This window comes from Sus scrofa, chromosome 16 (genome assembly GCF_054392235.1).
Source record: "Sus scrofa isolate SSC_HxYL_T2T_F1_AM1 chromosome 16, Sscrofa_HxYL_maternal_Yorkshire_Landrace_v2.0, whole genome shotgun sequence".
NCBI lineage: Eukaryota > Metazoa > Chordata > Mammalia > Artiodactyla > Suidae > Sus > Sus scrofa.
This window is the reverse complement of record NC_139398.1, coordinates 71,108,394-71,124,209: the sequence shown is the minus strand read 5'-3', so window position 1 is coordinate 71,124,209 and position 15,816 is coordinate 71,108,394. Positions and strand designations below refer to the sequence as shown.

The window sequence follows — 15,816 nt, the reverse complement described above, 5'->3', positions numbered from 1 at the left end:
TCTTCCTGAAATGTTGCTTTTAGTTTGCTGAAAAAAAACTCCACTGAGCAGACATAACTCTGAGAAATTTAATAGATTGACAGGACAGACATTGATAATAAAAGATAAACATCTTTAAACTCAACTTAGGGAATACCTCTGTGAGGAGCCAGCCTTGTGTAGGACATTTTGCCTACGTAGTCTTAGCCCCGACAACCTTTTAAGGTGTAAACAGAGCCTTCTCTTGTTTGACACTCACAGACTTTTGTCTTCAACTTGTGTGTTCCATTTGGGATAATGGGGTAAAGATACCATACATTCAGATGATTTAATTCTACCTGGAATTTTAGTTGCCTAATTGTTTTTGGAGCATATTTGAAACCATTGGAAAAGCAGCCTCCTCTTTTTAAAAAAATTTTCCACCATTCTTTAGTGTAATAGAAATCCTTCTACCTTAATTGATTTTAGAAGATAGTACAAATGTACTTGAGTAGTTGGGTAAAGCAATCCACTAAAAAAGAAATTTTAACATACTAATGGCATATTTAGGAAAGAAAAAGAAAACTTGAACAAATATCCTCCACAGAACAACTCAGTTTTATCATGCTGGAGAAAAACACAATGTGTAAAGAGCATGTATCTGCATTTTGGTTTGACATAGATAATTGAACTGCCACCTTTGGCTAATATCATTGAAGAAATTGATTACTGATCAGTTATTAATATTTTTAGTCATAGAGGAATTCCTGGATGAGTTAGAAAAATATTGTTTTCCTGCTTGTTTTGTGTAATCCATCACTATATGTGGATTTGGTTTCTGAGTTCTGTAATTTTCACAAATGGCACATCTATTGAAGTATATATTTCAACCTTCCTTATTTCCCATTCTGGATGGTTTCATGCCTGGGTTGGATTGGTAACTTATTTTCAGTTTAGACAATGCTTCCAGATGAGATGATTTGGAGCTCAGTTGTAACTTTGTCACTTACTTGCTCAAAAATCTTCCCTGGTTTCTTTTCTTTTATTTTTTCTTTCTTTCTTTTTATTTTTTCTTTTCTTTTCTTTTTTTTCTTTTTTTTTTTTTTTTTTAGGTTTGCACCTGCAGCATATGGAAGTTTCCAGGCTAGGGGTCAAAACAGAGCTGCAGCTGCTGATCTACACCACAGCCACAGCAATGAGTCGTGTCTGTAACCTACACTTTAGCTCATGGCATTTCTGGATCCTTCAACCCACTGTGAGGCCAGGGATTGAACTTCCTCATGGATACTAGTTGGGTTCATTTCCACTGAGCCCCAAGAGGAATTCCCTCCCCTGGTTTCCTGGATGTAAGAAAAATAACACAAAAAAATAATGCAAAAGCTGTAATTTAGAGTCCTCTGTCATCTGGTCTTACTCTAACTGTGAACATCTTTTCAAATTCTCCTTATGCTTTTACAACCCAAACTGTGCTATGGCAGAAATGTCCTTGAGCTATCTCCACTTAACCTACCTCCACTTAACTAGTTTACCAGATTCAACCATGTGCTTCATTCTCCTCTCTGAAATATATGCCTGATATTCATCATCTGCTTCTCACACACAGAGCGTAGGCCAGATGCCATCTGTAATTGTATTTCAACCAATTAAGCAATATGGTTATAAAGAGAGTTGTATGCAAACCTATTTATACCTAAATTAATTACATAATAACTGAGTGATAAATATAAGTTGACAATAACTTTTTCCCTTGAAAAGGAAGTTATATACTTTGAAAATAAATAAATTTGTCTCCAAAAATGTTGTTGTCAAAACGGTTATGACAAGATAGTTGTAAAATATCAGAAGACATGGAAAATTAGAAAGATTCTGTATTTATACTTCTAGTTAATTGTGTTTGGATTCACTTGTGATATTTTAAAGAACCTGGAAATTTAATTTTAAGGTCTCACATCTTGGGTGTGGTTGATGCAGGGAAAGTGACATTTACAGAAAGGCAATATGCAGTAGTGGATTAATGGTTACAGTTCTTTGGGAAATAAATTATGGGTCATACAGACATTATATATGTAGTGACAGAAACAGACAAGTCTAAATATGATGCAGAGGAGATTGTACCAGATCCAGAATTTAAAAAAAAAACAACAAAAAAAAACACAAAAACACCATTCCCTCTTTATATTTTGAACAGTCTTAAACATTTATCATATGTATGGTTATTTTTTATTGTGGTATAGTTGCCGTTCAGAAAAAAACGCGCTTATCTTAAGCTTGATGAATTTTCATAAGCCATATTTATACCTGTAATCACAAGGAGAGCATTACCAGCTCCCCAGCAGGCATGCTCCCTTTCAGCTCCTGCCCTCTCACTCTGCAAGAACAATCACTTACTTTAACAGCATAAATTAGCTTTGAATCTTTGTGTAATATATAAATAGTATATATTATTTTGTGTTTGGCTTCTTTCTCGTAACATTATATTGATGAAATATTTGCCTTATGTAACTATAAAACATCCAGGGTCATTGCAGCAGGCTATTCTTTGTATCCAGATGTGATACTTCATGAATTTAGTGAGGAAAAAAGGCTTTTCCTTGACCTTTCTGATATATACCAATTTTGCATTTTATCAGTTAATTCCTTCTACCTTTGCTTTTTTTTAACCCTTATCTGTCAGAGTGTAATTTTTATAAAATTATATGCATGACTTTAATATGAGTACAAAATGAGCATGTGCCAAAGCTTCATTTAACTTATTAATGAGGGAACAAATAACATGGTGAAGCTAATTCAAAGAGCATTTGAGGAACAAAGTAAGTATAGAGATTGAGGAGAAAATATTAGAAAAAGATTTCTAGGTAAAACACTAAGCTGGTAACTGTCCTACAAGATAAAATCTCCAAGTTAATAGGCATCTTTAGAGTCTGGGACCTAAATAACAGTTGCTAATATGTTGAACAAAATTTTATCTTCTTAGAAAATTAAAAAATAAAGAATTATTGAGTGGGTCTGTTGGACCTTTTTACAGGGTAACAGTGAAGGGACCCACAGAATCATTTTGCCTTATTTCATATCCATCCATCAAGGTCAATTTACATCCCACCTCCACCCTGAAGTCTTTATGTGATCACCCAGCTGGAAATCACCTCTCTAGCCAAGGAGCACTGGTAATACATAGAAGATGTTCAATATGAACTTGGTGGATGAATATAATTCTTTTCTGCCACTCCAGGGGCATATCACTCCTTGAGCAGAAATGGCTAATTAAGAACATAATTAAATTTTAAATTATAGCTGGAGAAATTGTACTGTAGAAGAGAGATAAATTAGAATACATCATGGTGTAGTTAGCAGGGTTGGATTCTTAAAACGAGTAAATATGCTGTGGGAAATAATTGATTTATAAAGTACTCTGCTTTTTCAATTTTCTCTTTTCTATTTCATCTTTTTGCTCTTCCTTTTGACTCTGCAGTGTTGAAACATTCCCTTTGTAATTCTTCCTTCATTCTAGTCTTGTTAAGTGAAACTACAGGAACCATCTATCTCGAGTTCCATTTTAGCCATTTTTTTCATTTATCAGGGTTTGGAAAGTCTGTCTTAAGTCATGTTAAATCATGGGCTTTTGTGGTCACCAGTTACTTCTCTGGCTTTATGAGTCTTGTGCCATTTTTCTTATTGACTATTGTCAAGTGCTTACTACTCATCTGTTGGACTTGCTGAACTTTGTTATTCTTTCCTCCTTAGTGTTTACAAAAACATTCTTTTTTGCAAAGCTTTGTTAGACCTTTACCTTTCTTATTTTGTTTTTCTAGAATAACCCCAATCAATCATGCCATTTAGGGGAAATGTGTGTAATGCATGAGTAAATCAAGTTTAATCAGACTTTTTTTTCTCTTCCTTTCTCAACTGCTCATTAGTAACTAGAAAAGTTCAGTTCTTGCTGAGATGGGTTTGAATTGAATTATATATACTGTTGCTCAAACTTCCTTTTCTTATTTTTCATACCTCCAGCTGAAGTTGATAATGTAAGATAAGAGGTGGTATGATGCAGTATAAAATTTATCTTTTTCTCCTGGAATGCTCATATAAAGTATGAAGAGTAGTTGAAACAAACAAACAAACAAAAACCCAAATTTCTTTTTTTATGAAAATTTAGGAAAACAGTTTGGGGACTTGCTTTAAGGTGACAACAGAAAATAATGAGAGCTTTATATTCATGTCCTAGTTTCTTCTAGCTCTTGCTAACAACCTGACAGTGTGTCTCTACATCTCTTGATTCCTGCATTTTTCAACTTATCAACTGTCAGAAATACACTTCCATGAGGAGGAAACAAGTAACTTGTTTGTACAGCCCACTGGTCATACCAGGAAGGTGGCCAGATCCCTAGTGCCCCGCTCTTCCCACTCCTCCTGGTATCTCCATGCCATGACCCTAGAGCTGTTTAAGGCTATTTGAATTAAAATTAAAATAAAATTCAAAATTTGCTTCATTAATCAAATGAGCCACATCTCAAATGCTCAGTAGCCACATATGGCTACATACTGAACAGTGAAAGAAGAGAACATTTCTATAATCAGAGAAAATTCCACTTGACAGTGCTGACCCAAAGCTTGTGGTAGCTCTTCAATGCAAATATGTACACTAGTGACCTCAGTGACATTTTCAGGTAAAGTGCTTCTTGCTTTTTCCAATTTTTTTTCCCTGAGTTCACTAGGGATTGGTACTATCGAATGGGCTTATAAATGAGTTGGAAGAGACAGATCCCTGTGAAATCTTAAAGTGTGCTGATGAAACTAGGCTCTTCTGGGAGTAGAAATGTCAAATTGAAAAACTATGCCTGAAGGCTTTATGAGGGGGGCAGACATGCATTAGATGAGCTTCTCTCTGAACAAGTATAGTGTGATAAAGTTAGGTAGAAAGGATTCTTCCGTACAGGATAAAGGATTCTGTTTTCCTATTTAATAATTGTTAGGACAATGTTGGTTTTGTTACATAGTATTCTCAGTAATAGCAAAATTTTGTTAATGCTCCACATAGTAAAAATAAATTTGGAAAAAAATGATGAAAATATTACCTACAGGTGAGCAATACCCTATACTATGTGTCTATGAGAGAAAAAACTCCACAGAGGTGATATTTTAACTTGTTTTAATAGATTAGTCATGATTTTATAAGTAGAAATGGAAAAAAAAAGGGAACACTTGTAGAGGGATGACCATAAGCAAAAACACAATAGCATAAAAGAGTGGTGTATATTGTTTGAGGAGAAAATGTTTCTTTGTAGTCGAAGCAAAAGTGCACTTTGCAATGATTTAATGTTTGAAATTAGTACCAAGCCTTATTGCAAAAATCCTGGATAAAATGCTTATCTGAAAAGTGAAGAGGAGTAGTTACTAAAAGGCATCATTTGAACAGCAGAATAAATAATGAATATTTTAGAAAGACAACTCTAGCAGTAACATACACCAGTTTCTCAAAGTGGGTGACTTTGCCTCCCCAGAGGACTGTTGACAATGTTTGGAGACAGTTTTGGTTGTCAAGATTTAGCTACTATGGTTTAGTGGGTAGAGGTAGTAGTGCTTTTAAGTATCTTAGAATGGAAAGTAAAGCCCCCCCCCAACCAAAGAAATATCTGGCTGCAAATGTTGGTAGTGCCAAGTTTGAGAAACCCTGATGTAGATGAATTGGAGAGGTACTGAAAACAATAAAATTGCTTAGTATGCTGATAAAATAGTGCATTTGAGAAATAATAAGAAGAAAGTAAGTTAAAGTGTTTATTCTTTTCTCTCTCTCTCTCTCTCTCTCTCTCTCTCTCTCTCTCTCTCTCTTTAAGGCTACACCTGTAGCTTATGGAAGTTCCCAGGCTAGGGATCATATCGAATGGAAGCTGCAGCTGCAGGTCTGTACCACAGCCACAGCAACACCAGATCTGGACTGCATCTGTGACCTATGCCACAGCTTGCAGCAACACTGGATCCTTAACCTACTGAGCAAGGCCAGGGATCTAACTGGCATTCACGTGGATACTAGTTAGGTTCTTAACCTGCTGAACCACAATGGGAATACCTGTATTTGCTATTTCTACCTCATCTATCTGTCCTTGGTTCCTTTTACTTAGAGATCAATATATACTGCATTTCATATAGGATCTCTTTTTTTTTTTTTTTTGGTTTGGTCACTTAAAATGATAATGGTTCCCATTCTCCTGGAGCACTTTCTAAAATGGCTAAGAAATTGACACATTTGGGTCATTGCTTGCTTTAATTGGCTTGCAAGGTTTTATTGAGGTTGTTTGTATAAATCTTGTCCCTATGAATGAGGAGTCCCATAAAGAAATATAATAGCATTTGTAATTGTACTTAGACAATGTGCCTCTGTATGTTTAATTTTTTTCATTAAACATTTGAGTCCCTGATTTTTATTTAATAATGAAAGTTGAATAAAACAAATTATGTCCCTTAAAGTTCTACTTTATTTAATAATTCCCCTTTCTTGTCTGGAAGGAGAAAAATTTACTCTTGTGAAAGACTTGAGAGGTTTCATGAAAATAATGATAATGAATGAAAATATTTAAATATGATCTGGAAGTGATAGTGGAGTGTTTAAAATGTATGTGAAAATGTCATTAGTATTCTTTATATATCTTCAAAACTTGAATTATTTCTTAATGAGTTGGGATATTTCATGAATTTTGGCAGAAATTTTTAACATATTTTCTGAGATTTTCAGTTATTTTATGTAAATTATGATGAAACTCATTTTGAAATAGTGTATAAGAAATCCATATGTTAGCTTAGAAAGCAAATAAAGCTACATGTTGATACATTAATTCAGAAAAACAGAAACCACTCTAGGTTTTTCAAAAGAATTAAATTTCTTTTATAATCAGATGTTCTGAGAGAACTTTATTAGTGCTTTGCTTCGTAGTTGTAAAGCTAAAAGAAATAAATACAGTACTTGCTTTCAGTTTTTCCAGACTAATATTATTCCCAGCTATGCCCTGACAAAGTCGTAGTTTATCCTGGTCTGAAATAGAGCAAGAACTTTTAAGGAAACATTATATGGAAGTATTTGCACTTTTCCGTACCCCTCAAAGAGTTTTTGCCAACTGAATATCCCTGTCTCTGGCACCCAAATCAAAAAACCAGATCATCCCTAGCCCTTCCCTTAAAGGCAGTCAATTATCCTAACTTCTTACTGCAGGGAATACGTTTGTTTGTTTTATTTTATATAAAAAAGGATAAAATAGTATGCATGCGTTGCAGGATTTCTGTAGCTCAGCATTTTTATATGATTCATTTTTGTTGCTGAACATCAGTGATTGTAGTCATTATTATTGCTGCATAGTGTCCCTTTATATGAACGTATCTCAAGTTGTCTTACTACTGTTAATGAAGATTTGAGTAATATCCAGGTTTCAGGTGTTACAAATAGTATACTATCAACATTCTAGTCAGTTTTTTTTTTTTTAACATGTGTGCACATTTATAATAAGCATAGACCTAGAAATGGAATTCCTAAGTCATAGAGATGGCATATGTTCACCTTCAGGAGTAACTGGCCAAATAAGTTCCCAAAGAGGTTGTACCATGTTTACACTTTCACCAGCTGTGTTTATTCTGGTCGCTCTGCATCTTCATCAAGACTTGGATTTTTTTTTCCCTTTTATTTCTTAACTTTCTAAATGGCTACTCTGGTGATTATTAAGTGGCATTTCATTATGGTTATAATTTGTATTTCTCTGATGGCTTTTCTTATGTTTATTGGCCATTGGTTTGCCCTCAAAGAAAGGTTTTTAATACAGATAAATATTTACAAAAGTGATAGATGGGTAGTAAGGGGGAAGAGTGAAGAGTGTGTGTTAACTCAAGTCAGGGAACTATTCCTTCCTCAACATAGCTAAGCTGCAGCACTGCTTCTCAAGTGGGGTTTCATCCACCTTTGCTGTTGGTACCTGAAAATTCTAGAGTCTACGCTTTGCTAGTAGTTGCCTTTCTGCTACTTGAGAGTTGAAGATAGAAAGACTTTTGATTCACCGCTGCCTTCTAGCTTCCTACCATTGCTTCCCATGTATAGAGCCAATTAGGGACCTGGGCAAGAAAATCTAGAAGTGTCATTTTCAGGTTTTTCACTATACCACCCTCCCTCCCAGTGAAGAGAAAGCTTGGAAGGTCAGGAAGCATACTGCATACCAACTGACTCTATCTGGCCCACTGCCAGTTTTCTTAGCCCTCTAAATACCAAGAAGCAAGGGTATTCACAAAGGCTATAGCCCTAGAATTCTGCATTTAAATGTGTACCACTGTTTTCAGGCAACCAGTTAATCAGTAGTTTTTATGTATGTGCACACTTTACAAAGTGTTCTAGAGAAAAAGAAAGGTACTTGCCCTCACAGTTCTTATAACTTCTTATTGAATGACAGAAAATGCAGATAGAATGTCAGTGAATAATATAGAAAATTAGGAAACTGAATTTTGATCATAGCTATGAATCTTAAATGATATGTCTGAGAACAGGAGGGAGGGAATTGGGCGTGCAGTAGGATTGAACTTTATCACAAAGGGTAAATAATGTTTGAAAAAGGAAAGGGAAGGAGAAAAAGCATTCTGGGCAGTAGGAACAATATGAGTGCAACAAAGAACACAGGAGTGAACCTTGGTATCTTTCCAGAATATTAAAATTCTATCTTATCTTGACTTAAAGTATGCTGAGAATAATATACCAGAATCAGTAAACTTAAATTTTATAACAAGATTGCTGTCAACCTGATAATCTGGAAATCACACTAAAGTAGGAAAAAGGGAACTAAGATGTTTAGTTCAAAGGGGAGAAACCTAAAAAAATGCTTGGGAACTGTTATATAGCAGAAAGTGTGAGTTTTTTTTTTTTTTTTTTTTTGGTTATTTGAAAAGGAGGCACTCTAATCAGTGCATTCAAGTTAGGAGCATTCAGCAATAAGTTCAATGAAAAATAATTTTTAAAATAACTTCTATCTAATAATGAAACATACAGCCTCCTGTAGATATGATGTCTTTAGCATCTGAGTTCTTTTGACAGAAGTGAAAATAACTAAGTATATCAGAAATAGGACTCCTACAATCAGAATAAAGAAGATTATCACAAAGTTCCTTTGATCTAAAAACAGTAATTTGGGATAGATAGAGTGACATTTATCAGGAAACCTAAAAGCAATTAGTTTATACTTTAATAACTAATGTAGTTAGTTTTTCTTATGGTCTATTCTGTGGAAGATACTATACAGAGAACTGTGAATGAAATGATTCAACATTCTCTAAAATAAATGAGGAGGAACCCTAGACTTATAAGAAGCTCCATGAAAAAATAAAAAAAGATTCTGAGGTAAAATAATGTTGGGAAATTCTGCATCCACTTATCCTCTTAATAATAGTAGATTCACAGAATATAAAAATACTTGCATGGCTCTGTCATGAACTTCATTAAATAAATTTGCTTAACCTCTGCATCACCAGCTTTTTTTTCAATAATATCTCAAATTTATCTAAAAAATAATCTTTTCCAAGTCATACCAATATTCTGGACCTGGTACTATCACAGGACTAATTTATTCGATGTATTTCATTGTAATCGCAGCTACTGCCTATGGGAGTGTATGGTCTAGTGAGGGAAATAGTTACAACACAATATGAAGAGCCGAGCTATAGGGTATGTTCCACAGAAGCACATTGAAGGACACTTAACACAGTCTCCATAGTGGGAGAGGGACAGGAAAGAGTTCCTGTAGAAGCTAATACGTGGCGAGGACCTATGGCTTACCCAGGATTTGCTAGAGAGGAACGAGAGGGGAAAGCATGTTTGAGCCTAAGGAAACTCCAAATGGGAGGACCCACTGGTAAGGGATATGATACATCCATGAAGAACATGAGAAGTTTTTAAAGAAATATTTAATAGGAACGTGATATTTAAAGTATATTAACAGATTTGGTTTGCATCTAGATTTTCTTTCAGGGTCACTACAAAAGGTTATAGAAGCACAGAATTACTGAGTCTTGAGTGTGGGGAAAAAGCATGGAGACCTCTAGTCAGAAACACTTTCTAGACTGGCTGACAGGAAACCATCCATCCTTTGTTTAAATGTGTGTAGTCACTGAAAGCACTCTATCTTATGATGCATTCCCCCCCCCCTTATATCATCAAGATGAAATTAACCTTCCTGTAACTTTCACCTGCCCCAGATCTGCATTCTTGAGCTGCACAGAAAGAACTATGGGCTTTATTACTTTGGGAGTATCAGAGTCATTTTCTGTTGGTGATGGAATTTAAAATCAGATCTATTTAACTGAGTTTTCAGTTGCTCTGCCCGTTCATTTTAATACCAGACATTTCACCATTTTTAACCTGTGGAATATATCTGTATGTTCCAAACTTTTCTTAAGACTACAATATAAATATTGAGTTTTATATAACCTTTTTATTTATCAAGGGAATATTTTGGGGATTCGGTTTGGCAACTTTTTGTAAAACTGTTAGATCTTAGAAACATTTTCATAATTCAGCAGGGTCTGCGATGTTAATGGACCTGAGCAGCAGGATCCTTGGACCACATACTATAATTATTCCTCAGAGTGCTTGTAATTTCAATTCCAGAGCCTAATGCTGGCTGTATTTCATTTGTTTTTCTTCTCTTATTGAAAGTGATTCACAGCAGCCTTCTGATTTTGGAAATCTATTGCTTTTGCTCAATTCTGAGTTGGTACTCCAAATTTAAATTAAAAGATGACAGTAGAAAAAAAAAACATGGTAGGGATTGAGAAAAGTAACAGTGCTGAAACAAGTACTTTTTATGAGCAAAAGTTTCTTTTAAAAGTATTTAAATTACTCAGTGACAAATTAGAGTTTTCTTTCTTATGTTTGAGCTCAGGCTTTCAGTGTTTAGAATACTAAAGTAAATGAAAAATATGTTCTACTCTTGATTGAAATTAAATAGTTGCAAATTACTCAATAACTTTGAATCCCAATTTAAACTTGAGATACATGAAATACAACTTGATATTTTGTGTGTGTGTATGTGTGTGTGTAATTATCATCTCAAAATTAACATGTATAAAACTTTTCTTTAAATTAGTTAAAATTACTTTGGCTAAGCTTTGAACATAATTAGAATTTCATATATGCTATAGTTCAACTGACTCAAATTCTAGGATGTTATATGGGAACTGAGGCCAATACACGTTAAATGAATAGTAGAAGTGGAAGTGGAAAATCTCTAAGGATTTTCATACTTTATAGTTGGTATACTTATTTTACTTGGTGATAAGTCAATAGTGTTGCATTAAATGTGAAAGTGTTTTAACTGTTCAAATAATAACAGCAGTCTTATTTGAATAAACATGGCCAAGTTAAAGAAATTTAAATCAGAAAAGGAAACCTACATATCAGATGATATAATGTTCATTATTTCTAATTTTAATGATTTATTTTTCCATACCAGGAAAATCATCTTTTGGAGTTTTATGAAGAACTTCTCATGGTAAGGACATTTAATCACAAAAAAACTATAAAAATGATCATAGCATGTTTATTGCATGACATTATTTGTGTTTTCAAATAGAATATCCAGTGTACAAAGGGCTGAGAAAAAGTAGTTAAATCAGGACAAGAAGGAGAATGAGAATAGCTTAAAAGGAAATTAAATAACGTCTTTTTATGGATTTGTGTTAATCTTAATATTATTATTATTAAGGCTGGTCCAATCCTGGAATCAACAGTCTTGTCTTATCTATCTAAGAAACATGAGGTTTATACACCGACCTTTGGTTTGTTTTGCCACCTGTATGTATATTGAAGTGAGTACCGTCTCTACATCCAAAGATCAAGTTTTAAGGAAGTAGAGCTTTAGTGTTTCCGTTAAGAAGTAAGAACATCCTTCTCATTTGCTGGGACGAAACAAACCAAAGTGTCAGCGTAAGTTCTGCAGCATTTATCAATAACCTGTATTTCCCCCATGAGGTATATTTGCTGCCCGGGCAGTTTGCTTCTGTTCATCTAACCTGAACCTGTAGGAAAATTTTGCCAAATATTCATGTGGAACGGGGACTGTTCTACATAATCCAAAAGGAGAATTACAAGCGTATATAAACACACACACAATACACACAAAGATTTGTGTGTATGCCTCTGTGTATGTGTTTGTTGATATACACTTACACATGTATACGCATATATGTATGTTTTTTTGTGTGTATATATGATTACAAATAATAAAATTCTGCTCTATTATAGAAAACTTGCCACTAAAGGCTAGAACTAGGAAACTAAAAATTAGACTGTGTTTGCTGGGTATTTGTCTTATAAGAATTATTTAAATTGTATCTGTCTTATTTATATCTATATCCCACTAAGATAATTTGGGAATACACTCTAGTGTATTCACATACTACCTATGATAGAGAATGGGTAAATGTTTCTCTACCAAATTCTGAAATTGAAACAGAAATTACCATACTCATTGCTATTTTTTTCACCCACTAAAATTAAGAAAGACAAAAATGCTGATTTATTCATACATTTAAAAAAATATTCATCGGTCACTTTCTTTGTGAAGGCTCCAGTCTAGGTGGCAGGAAATCATAATGAACAAGGTCCTTGCCAATGGTGTTTACATTCTAGTCAGGGGTGTTAATCAATGTTCATGGAAATCAGTGAATGAGAAATTTTCAAATGTTTTACTGTGAAGAAAGTAAAATAGGGTGATAGGAGAGAGCGGCTAGAGAGAAAGTGATGACAGTTCTGTTGGCTAAAGCAGTCAGAGAACCTTCCTGAGAAAGTAACAATGAGGAAAGATATAAAGGACGAAGTAGAACATCCCAGCAAATGCAGAGAGCTTAAGGTGGGAAAGAGCTGGGAGACATAATAGATTTAGTTCTCTCAATTTCAGAAATTAATTGTTTGGAGTACTGACTTTCTGGAGCCAGAGTCCTAATAGGCAGCACTAGATTTTCTCTAACTATATAGCACTGTATAGATTTTCTCTAACCATATTCAGCTGGGTGTGTTCAGAGTTGACAGCTGAATTTCATTATGGTTGTGATTTTGTCAGGTGAATATAAGAAATCAAGAGACAAATAAGAGGGTTATAGGTGTATGCTCGTGTGTGATTATAATGATTAGTCATGGAATTTAAGTTAGATGAGTATAAAATGAGGGTGAGAGAATGAAAAGTAGAAGTATCAATAGATTGTATGGGTGGAAAGAATTGTTGCAGTTAATATACTGGAGAGGGAGAGCTATAGTGATCCAAAAGTAAATGTTTGAACTTGTGAATATGGAAATGCTGCTGCTATATGGGTATGTCTACGAGAATTTGGCTGAGATAGAGGAGGACGGGATCATCGGAGATTTCGAAGTTCTGTGAGTCTTGGAAGAATCATCTATAAATTGATATCACTAAGACTTAAGACTGGGGAGGTATTTGAGAGAGCGACTGAAACAGAACTACAATCTTTAATAAACGAGGAGTCTAAGAGGAATAGGAGCTGTCTATAAGCAGGGGTGATGTGTAGTCATATCTGATGCCATGGTTCAAAGCTGGAGCATTTCAGAGGGATGTAAAAGGGAGTAACCTGGTATTGGAGATGAGGCATAAAGAGGACACTTAGCTCAACCCTATGGCCCATTGTATGAGGAAAAGGGGAAAAACACAAAGTTCCGTTGGGAAAGCTCTGTTCTCAGAGAAGCTCCAGAGGTTCTTTGAGCAAGATGAAGGGGGCAGTCATAGTGAGTTTGAGGATATTGGGGATTTTGAAGATCATGCACCATGAATTCCACAGAGCACAGTGGGCACGTTTAGAAACTCTGAAAAGTTGGGAGTCGGCGGGGAGGGGGGTGGTGGCAACTAAGCAGGAGATGTGCAGGGTTTAAGGGGATGAAAATGTGGGAAGAAAGAGGTAAAGTCAGTGGCTTCTTAGGGTGATCTGCAATAAATAAGAACAGAAGGTACAGAGGAATGGTCTCATAGCAGGTGGAAGGGGTGATAACCTGTGGGGACCTGGGGGACCCTCGGTACTACTACTAAATGCAGTGTGGAGGCAGGGAAACTTCAGTATGAACTCACACACCTCTCTTAGGACTGCAGTTGCTGAAATTTTGACATATGGTGAGGGGTCATCCTAATCTGAGTACAAAAAGTTAGAAGTTCATAGCAAGTTTCTAGTTCACATGATAGTCATTTTTTTTTAAGAGCAATAATTTTAAAAAATATTTATATTCTGATCCAGGCCAATTCTAATGACTTAGAGATTACTTGGGGAGGGATGGTGATCATTATCCCAGGGTTTCCTGCAAAGTTTTACATTATATTTAATCTCGTTTAGGTCAGTCTCAAATTGTTTTTCCATCTTTGCTTTAAACAATAGGTGGTTATGGTCAGAAGCCATCTCTTTTGTATTTAATTTCTCCAATGACTTGATTAAGCATAACAGTTTTTCACTCCAAGATTTCTCTCACCAGGAGGTTTTTCACAACTCTTCTCGTTATCCTGTCTCTTCTTTTGGTCGTCGGGCAATAAAATCATAATCCCGTCTTTTACAATATCACAGGCTGATAACAGCATGAATGCACTCAGAGGATTCTTGCTCTCATTAAGCTTTTAATTTCTTGATTGACTTTAATTAAATTTGAGGGGCTTTTTCAGTAACAAAAATGAAACATGTTTGTATGTTGGATTAGTAGCACTGTGTTAGCCAGACTATAGATGATATATGTGGGGAAAGGATAAGCCTTTTTGTTTTTTCCTAGGGTCACAGACATGAAGTTTTCCTTCTCCAAATTTCTTGCTTTCAAAAGGAAGGACATTTTGCCATATGAACATAAAAATTGCATTGTTTCCTTGACTGAGCCTAAGAAGCCAATGACTCTCAGGTGAAGCGTTCTAAAGAATGTTTCAGCTGATTTTCTTAGTGTAAATTAAGGAATGCTTATGATTTTAAAAGCAATGAGGATATTTATTAATTCAATGAGCAAGTATTTACTGAACATCTCTGATGTGCAGTGTGCTCTTCCAAGCAATGAACAGCATTGTTGCTTGAGGGAATAAATGTGCCTGCTTTCACAGAGCCTGCATTATAGTTCAGAAATAAACAGTGAACAAGGAAACTGATTTACATAAATAGTGTATTTTAAAATAGTTATACGAACCAGGAAAAAAAGACTAAGCAGGATTACATGATGGAATGACTGGTGGGATCAATGGGAGAAGGTGGTCAGAAAAGTTTTTTCTGTATAGCTGTAGCCAAAGGAATCATTAATTTATTACAGAAGTCAGTCTTCTATACTTTTGATAAACTTTAATTAAGTGTGCATAATGAATTAAAGTCGCATACAGACATTTGGAATTAAAGCTAATAAAGAAATAAAAGCTTATTTCAAATAATAAGTTATTTACTTTGTTTATGATAAAAGGGCCCAAATCAAATCTATTTCCTTATTATTTGAGGAATTTGAAAGAGAGTCATGCCCTTTATAGGAAAAAAAACGAAGTAGGCAAAATGCATAAAACCTGAGATTTGTTCCATGGTAGATAATATTCTATAGCTGTACTATCCAGTATGGTCTATACTAATCACTTGTAGCCACTGAACACCTCAAACAAAAGGCTAGCTCACACTGAGATATGCTTAGTATAAAATAAAATGCCTGTTTCAAAGGCTTCATACAACAACAACAACAAAATTAAAGTATTGGGGTTTTTATTGATTACATATTGAGACAATATTTTGCAAATAATGGGTTAGAGTACATAAACTTTATCTTTTTTTAAATATTGGGTGTTAGTTGACTTGCAGTGTTGTATTACTTCAGGTTATGGTAAAGTGATTCAGTTA

General features: G+C 34.8%; 1 protein-coding gene across 2 annotated transcripts in view; it reads left to right on the top strand.

The window, feature by feature from the left end:
- The window catches only part of LOC146395649 (uncharacterized), a 2,307,895-nt gene that overhangs the window by 403,423 nt on the left and 1,888,656 nt on the right, over positions 1 to 15,816 (top strand). For both annotated transcript variants that reach the window (XR_014830901.1, XM_085001861.1), the window contains one exon: positions 11,427 to 11,465. The gene's annotated coding sequence lies outside the window, so the exon portion shown is untranslated. The remainder of the gene's footprint in view (positions 1 to 11,426; positions 11,466 to 15,816) is intronic.